The following is a 7,836-nucleotide window of genomic DNA, read 5'->3' as shown; positions in this document are numbered from 1 at the left end:
TCTCTCAATACCACTAAGATAGAAGAACAAATACAAAAAAGGATAAAAAATTCTGAAGAGGGTCACTATGAGTCAGAATCAACTTGACAGTACTTAACAACAACAGCAACAACATCAGGGTCACTCATGGTGGACAGGTTTCAGCGGAGCTTCCAGACTAAGACAGATTAGAAAAAAGGAGAGGTGGCCCACTTCTGAGTACCACTGAAGGTTTGAACCACTGAAAATGTTGTGAATTGCAGCAGAACATTGTCAGATATAGAAGATGAGTGCCTCAGATTGGAAGACACTCAACAGACAACTTGGGAAGAGCTGTCTCCTCAAGACAGAGTTGACCTTACTTCTGTGGAGGAATAAAGTTTTGGTGACCTTCATTTGGTAATGTGGGCAACTCAAAATGAGAAGAAACAGCTGTAAACCTCCACTAGTAATTGGAATGTGGAATGTATGAAGTATGCATCTAGGAAAATTGGAAGTTGTCAAAAATGAAATGCAATGCATAAAGATCCTAGGCATTAGTGAGTTCAAATGGACAGCTATTGGCCATTTTGAATCTGAAAATCATATGGTTTACTATTCTGGGAAAAACAAATTGAAGAGGAATGCAGTTGTATTCATTGTCAAAGAGAATGTCTCAAACTCTGTCTTGATATACAGTGCTGTCTGTGATAGGATACTATCTATACATCTACAAGGAAGACCAGTTAATCCCACTATTATTCAAATTTATGCACCAATCTCTAGGCCAGTGATAAAAAAATAAATAAAGAATTCTACTCTGGTAGCGTAGTGGTTATGAATCGGGCTGCTAACCTCAAGGTCAGCAGTTCGATACCTCCAGCTGTTCGATGGGAGAAAGATGAGGCTCTCTGTTCTTGTAAAGATTTGCAGAGTTGGAAATGCCATATAGGATCACTATGAATCGGAGCCAATTCCAAGGCACATAACCACCACCAGCAGCACCAACTTCTTGGAGTCCTGGTGTGATGCTGTGGGTTAATGTGCCAGACTGCAAGGTCAACTTAACTACAAGGTTGGTGATTCTAGCTCACCAGCGACTCCTTAGAAACCCTATACAGGATTGCTATGAGTTGGAATCGACTCAAGGGCACTTAGCAACAACAACAAACCAACTTCTTCATCTAAAAATTGGTTAAACATGCAATCAAGATGCATTGATAATTATTGGTGATTAGAATGTGAAAGTTAGAAACAAAAAGAAAGGATTAGTAGTCGGGAAATATGACTTTGGTGATAGAAATTGAAATTTTGGGATAGGTTATTGAGCAGCGAACATCCGATAGGGCAGTGTTTTGTTCTGTTGTGCATAAGGTCCCTATGGTTCAGAACCGACTCAGTGGTACTTAACAACAACAACAACAACAACATCCTTGCTCCTTCTTCCTTCGGATTTTCTGAGTATACATATCACCAGAGTCCTGGTGTGGTGCTATGGGCTAATGTGTCAGACGGCAAAGTCATTTGAACTGCAAGGTCGGTGGTTCAAGCTCATCAGCTGCTCCAGGGTCGCTATGGAGTGGAATCCACTTGATGGCACTTAACAACAACAATATACATATCACCAGGAGCCCTGGTAGTGTAGTGGGTTATGACTTGTTCTCTAACCAGATGTTCAGCAGTTCGAATCTACCAGCTCCTCTGTGGGAGAAAGATGAGGTTTTTTTTGTTCCCGTAAAGACTTATAATCTCAGAAATTCTATAGAGGGTTTCACACAACCACCGCCTCCACCATCCACCATCCACCATCCATGACACTCCTCATCTCAGCCCATGTTGTGATGTAGGTAACCCCTGTACAGACTCACATATGGGCATATGACCTTGGCTGGCCAATCAGACTATTACATAGACTTGACCACAGTGACCAATAAGTTCGCTATAGGATGAGCATTGAACTGTTAACTGCAAGGTCAGTGGTACAAACCTCCCAGCCACTTCTTGGAAAACCTATAAGGGTCCCTGTGAGTTGAAACCCATCCAACGACACTTAACATCAACAATCAGGATTTATGCCAAAGTCATCAAGGACAACAATGATTTGATGAAAAAAATAATTTCAGATGAAAACCAGGCGAAAGACAGAGATCCTCAAAACATCATTTAACCACCTGAATCCGTTTCTCTCTGAACCTTCATCAACTCTAAAGTTTTCACATAGAAAGTTAATAAATGTTCTTGTTTGCTAAAGCTAATCTGAGTTGGCTTTCTCTTACTTAAGACCAAGAGACCTACCAAATGCAGAGTGTTTACCCTTTAGTTAAGGAGTTCTGGTAGTGTAGTGATTACGAATCAGGCTGCTAATCTCAAGGTCAGCAGTTCAAAATGGGAGAAAGATGAGGCTTTCTGCTCCTGTAAAGATTTATAGCCTCAGAAACCATATGCAGGGTCACTTTCAGTTGGGACTGACTCCACGGCACATAACCCTTTTGTTGCCCTCAGTTAATAGTTATGTTGCTGTTGTTAAAGTGCCATCGAGTTGGTTCTGACCCATTGAGACCCTGTATAGGATTTCCAAGGAGCTGCTGGTGAGCTTGAACCACTGACCTTGTGGTTCAAACTGACTTTGCAGTCCAGCACATTAACCCACAGCACCACACCAGGACTCTTTTTATAATTATAGCAACAGTAATTAACATTTTGGTTTACATTCCCACCCTCCCCTAAAATATATCTCTTCTTGCTTCTGAAATGGAACTCCAGAACATGACTTTTTCCTGGCTGACTCAGGGACAGTCCTATTATGCTAGTTGACACTTTATGCTGATGCCCGCAGGACATATTGAGGGCTTTTGCATCTGTGTTAAGAAAACTTGTTCAGAACTCAAGTGCTCATGTCTTATTATTATATAAAAAATCTTTTTTTTAATATATAAAAAATCTTTTCCATTGCTGTCAGACTGGTGTTTGATGCCATTTCTCTCAGCTATGCCATGATTGCTTCCAGCTGCCCATCTCCTCCTTCATTGCTGCCTTGATTTATAATCTGATTTCTGAGCTCATTTGAATTGTGTGTGAAGTTAAGCGAAGATAAATTTTGAGCATATGTCTGATGGGCTCTCCTAGGTCTTCAGTATGTATGTTTTTGATATGTGGACACTGAATGGAAAATGTGCCTATTTAATTGTGCTTTATGATTTTTATACTTGTCATTAAATATACTTTTGATCTACAAACATATGGGCTAGGAGCGCCATATAGGCTAGGAGTGATAACCATCCATGCAACCAACCTGCCATTTGGAATGTTGTTCTAGCCTTAAAATCATGTTCTCAAATGAACTCATTCCACAAACCAAAAATTGATAAACAAATAAGAAACAGCTGCCATCAGTCAATTCAGAACCATGAGAACTCCATGTGTGTCAGACTAGAACTGTGCTCCCTTGGGTTTTCAATGGTTGATTTTTCAGTAGATCTCCAGATGTTTCTTCCAAGGCCTCTAGGCGGACTTGAACATCTGACCTATCAGTGAGCAGCCAAGTACATTAATCATATGCAGACTCCATGCCACACACGCAGCTGTATCTTTTTGGAGTCAATAAAATGAGAATAAAGTGGAGAGGACAATACACACATTATAGTTCCCACAAACCCAAACTCACATTTATGCCAAGTGATCCCTCAGTTTTATTGATGTATCTCGTACTATCTCAGTCATGAACCTTTCTGGGTAATCTATGCATGAATATGTCCAGAAATGAAAGTGGAACTCCTAATATTACTTTGATTCCTCAACTTGATTCTAATTGTGTTTGTTTCATGAACTTGTCTTTGAGCAACTGAGATATGATGTTCTGAATCCTGTGGCATTACCAATGGCAGAACCTGGGAATGTAGAAATGGGTAAACACATGCTTTCTGGGAAAGAATAACTCTGCTATAGAGAAAAGAGCAGATGTAGAAAAGAAAATGTTCCCAAGAAGCCAGGAACCTGGCGGTCTTAGCTACTAAAACATCTTCAATTAGTATGAAAGTAGCATCCATTATTTTTGCACAAAGAGAATTGCTTTTGCCAATCACTTCAGCAAATCTCTATCACTTTTGAGTATGTATATTTTGATGGCTTTTTATTTATTCTTTTTGTTATAAAAATGGTGGTATATCAGTAATATGGTCCCATCTGGAGACAGTATATGATGTGATGCTTTTCATGGCTTTTCCAATCAAGAGTAACTACAGCTGTCAGGGGAGCACTGAAAAAAATGTCAATTAGCTATAAAAGTTCCACAAACAAGCATTATGTCTTTCTCTTATGAGTCCCTGGGTACAGTTCAAAATTGAGCAATAATGTCCACAGTTAAAAATGACTGTTGGGGATCCCAACACTGTCCTTTCCTATTAATAATTACCCGGCACTGGAACTGGAGTTGCTGCATGTATATGGGGGTGTTCAGGCCATTAGAGGTCTCTGTTAAAAATAGCCAGAGCTCACATTACATTTCTAGGGTAGGGAAAAAGCTCCAAGCCCAGGTTCATACCACATGTCCAGGTTAACCCTCCTGGGACTCAAGACTTGCGCCAGTCTTGAGCAATCATCCAGTCCCTTGGTTACTCTTAGAGTTTTCCCAGTGTTACCTGGTTGCTACATTTCAATTTTGGCCATCACGCCAAGCTCACTCTAGCTCTGAGGAGGAATCGGAAAGTAGTTGGCCTCATGGCATTGTTCTTTGTGATCATCCAGGACCTTTATCTTCAGACAAGCGCTGTGCCTCCAGGTTAAAAAGGCGAAGGGAGTCTCTTTTCCCCATAGTGAGACTAGGCACATAAGCCCAGTGCATGTAATCCGTTGTGACATGTGATGTATAATACAACTACATTTGCAAAAGCAGGCAGCTGGCCTGAGTTTGCCAGTTTGAATTTTTGAAAGATGGCCTTAAAATGTTTTTTATCTTGATGACTGAGGTTTTGGGCGCTTCCTTGAATCTTGTGTCTGAGCCAGGTGCCTCACTTTCCTCACTCTTGCCACAGCAGGGCCTTCAGTTATAGAAGAAGTGGGTATGCATCCTTCACGAGGGCTCAGTTGTCTATTCTGGGGAAATGACTCTTACATTTACCAAAACTTGGGATGAAGCCAACTGTGCCCTGCATGGAAATGCATCTGGAAAAAGCAGGCGTATAGACCTTGGTTCCAATTCTTGTTTAACAATCATAGCATCGATCTTAAGCAAGTCATCTAACTTCTCTGAACCTAAGGTGTCCATCTACAAAGCAGGGAAGTAACACCCACTTCATAGTATGGCCCTGAAGACTGAATGAGATTATATATGTAAACTGACTGGTAGCTATATATTGAATCACATATAATAGCTGTTCAACAAATGTTTTCAAAGTGAATAATCTGTGGCCCAAATGTTGAGTTTTAGGACCCATAACCCATTGTCACCAAATAAATTCTAACTCATAGCAGCACAATAGGACAAAATAAGACTACTTCATAGGGTTTCCAAAGCTGTGGGGTCCTGGAGTGTTACCATAAGATAAGCACTGGATCTCAAGATCAGTTTGAGTCACAAGGTTGACTATTCAAACTCACCAGCAGCTCCTATACAGGGTCGCTGAGAGTTGGAACGGACACAATGGCACTTAACAACAACAACAATCTTTCTTTACGTAAACAGAGTGCTACAGCTTTCTCCCATGGAGCAACTGGTACATTTGAACTGCCAACCTGTGGCTGTGAGTAGCAGTCTGGTGCTTATCCTACAGCTCCACACCAGGACTCCATTGTACAGGTTTTCCAAGACAGCAAATCTTTACAGGAGCAGACAACCTCATCTTTCTCCTGCATAACAGCTGGTAGGTTTGAACTGCTGAGCTTGCTTTTAGTAGCCAAATGCCTAATCCACAGCACCACCAGGGCTCAGAGAGTTTTATATCATCAGACTAGCAGTATCATCTCTGTCATTTAACTTTCTATAGCAATTTATGGTGATGTTTGCACAAGTTTGGGTAGGAATAAGGTAGAAAGCACATAGGAAGCATCCAATAAATATTTGCTGAATGGGTGGAAAGAAAGATTATCAATGAAAAATTGTGTGAATGGATGTAGAACCCCACTGTAAGGGACAAATCCTATGTGCCTCTCACATATCATAGGTGACTGGAGTCATTTCCACTGTCAGCTACGAGGAGGGTAAGGCTCAAAGATAAATCCTGAGGCTAGAAGCTCCAGTGACCCCAGTATGTCTCAGTAGAGAGACTGAGAAATGTGGGAAAATCAGGCATAAGTAGAGTTCATTGCCTGAATCCTTCTTTGTCCCTTGCTCTCTAGTCGGGTGGAATTTGAGGGAAGCAAAGAGAAAAGAACTTAGTGCTTTCTAGAAACCAGTGCTGTAATTCCAGGCTTGGTTCAGAGAAAGTGAGTTAATTCAGAACTTTTCAAAAGTTCTGGGTCGTTGGGGAAAGATTATACTGGGGTTCTTTAGGCAAAAGGCATCAAGAGAAAAGTTTATAAGATGGGTGATATGGAATTGATCATTCAAACTGTAGTAATTTTGAGAGAAAAGTATATTCATAATTATACTGGGATAAACTATGTAAATCTAGACTGCAGTATGCAAAGCAGGACATGTATTCACTGACTTTTAAGACAATCCTGCCAAGAACATCCTGCTGAAAGTTGGGAAGAATAAAGATGGCGGACATAATTCCTGCCTCTACCTGGTGAGTGGCACTGGTTTGTTGTGTGAGGCCCTGTGCTTTCTGGGATCAGAACAGTAGTGCCTCCCTGTGCCTGCAGTGTCCTCTATTCAGGCAGAACCCAGTGAGCCTGGAGAGCTGTGCAGCCAATCCATTGTCATCAGCCCTAGGGAGATGTGGTGGTGAAGATTCAGTCCTGTGGAATTATTATTTTACCAGGTGATCAAGTGGAATTAAAGCAAGTGGTGTTTCTCTGGAGAAGGCAATGCTTGGTCTGGGTCTTGGTAGGCAACTGGAATCTTACCTGACATGAAGCAGGCAACAGAGCACATGTGTTAATGTGTCTCTTCATTCTGCACATGAATTCAGGCTTGACAACCCCAACGACAGAAGAAGAGGAGGTTATGTGTGATGAATATGTTACCCAGACAGCATGTTCTCTCGAAAGACACAGGATGGCCTGACCACAGCCCAGAAAACTGGAGTCATTCAAGTGACCGACTCTGCTCAACTGCTAGTGAAACAAAAAGCCATTTCCTTAAGAGTGTACTGGACATGTGACCTCAAACTGTGCAATATCTTCTGGGATTGTGCACTGGGGCACAATAACCTCAGAATAGGTTATCCACTTTTTAATTTTTTTACGTTTTTATTGTGAATTGAGTAAAAGTTTACAGGGCAGATCATTAGTTTTACATTCAACAAATCATACACCTTGTTTTATTACAATGATTATAATCCCCTTCATGTACCATCAGGTAGCAGTATTTCTCTCTGTTCATTTTATCTCTCTCTCTTTTTTTTTTTTTTTAAAACACTCAGGCATATATAATAATTTAAACCATCGTAAAAAGGGAACCCACACAATGGGGAAAAATCTTTAGCAACGACACATCAGATAAGGGATCATTTCTAAAATATATAGGAAACTACACCACCTCTACAAGAAAAAGACAAATAACCCAATTAAAAAATGGGAACAGGACATGAACAGACACTTCACCAAGGAGGAGATCCGGGCTGCCAACAAACATATGAAGAAATGTTCATGATCATTAGCCATTAGAGATATGCAAATCAAAACAACAATGAGATGTCATCTCACACCAGCAATAACACAAAGATCAAAAAAAGTAGAGGACAATAAATGCTGGTAAGGATGCAGAGAGACTGGGAC

Source organism: Chrysochloris asiatica, unplaced genomic scaffold (genome assembly GCF_000296735.1).
Source record: "Chrysochloris asiatica unplaced genomic scaffold, ChrAsi1.0 scaffold00039, whole genome shotgun sequence".
NCBI classification, from domain to species: Eukaryota; Metazoa; Chordata; class Mammalia; order Afrosoricida; family Chrysochloridae; genus Chrysochloris; species Chrysochloris asiatica.
Note: the sequence above shows the minus strand (reverse complement) of the source record.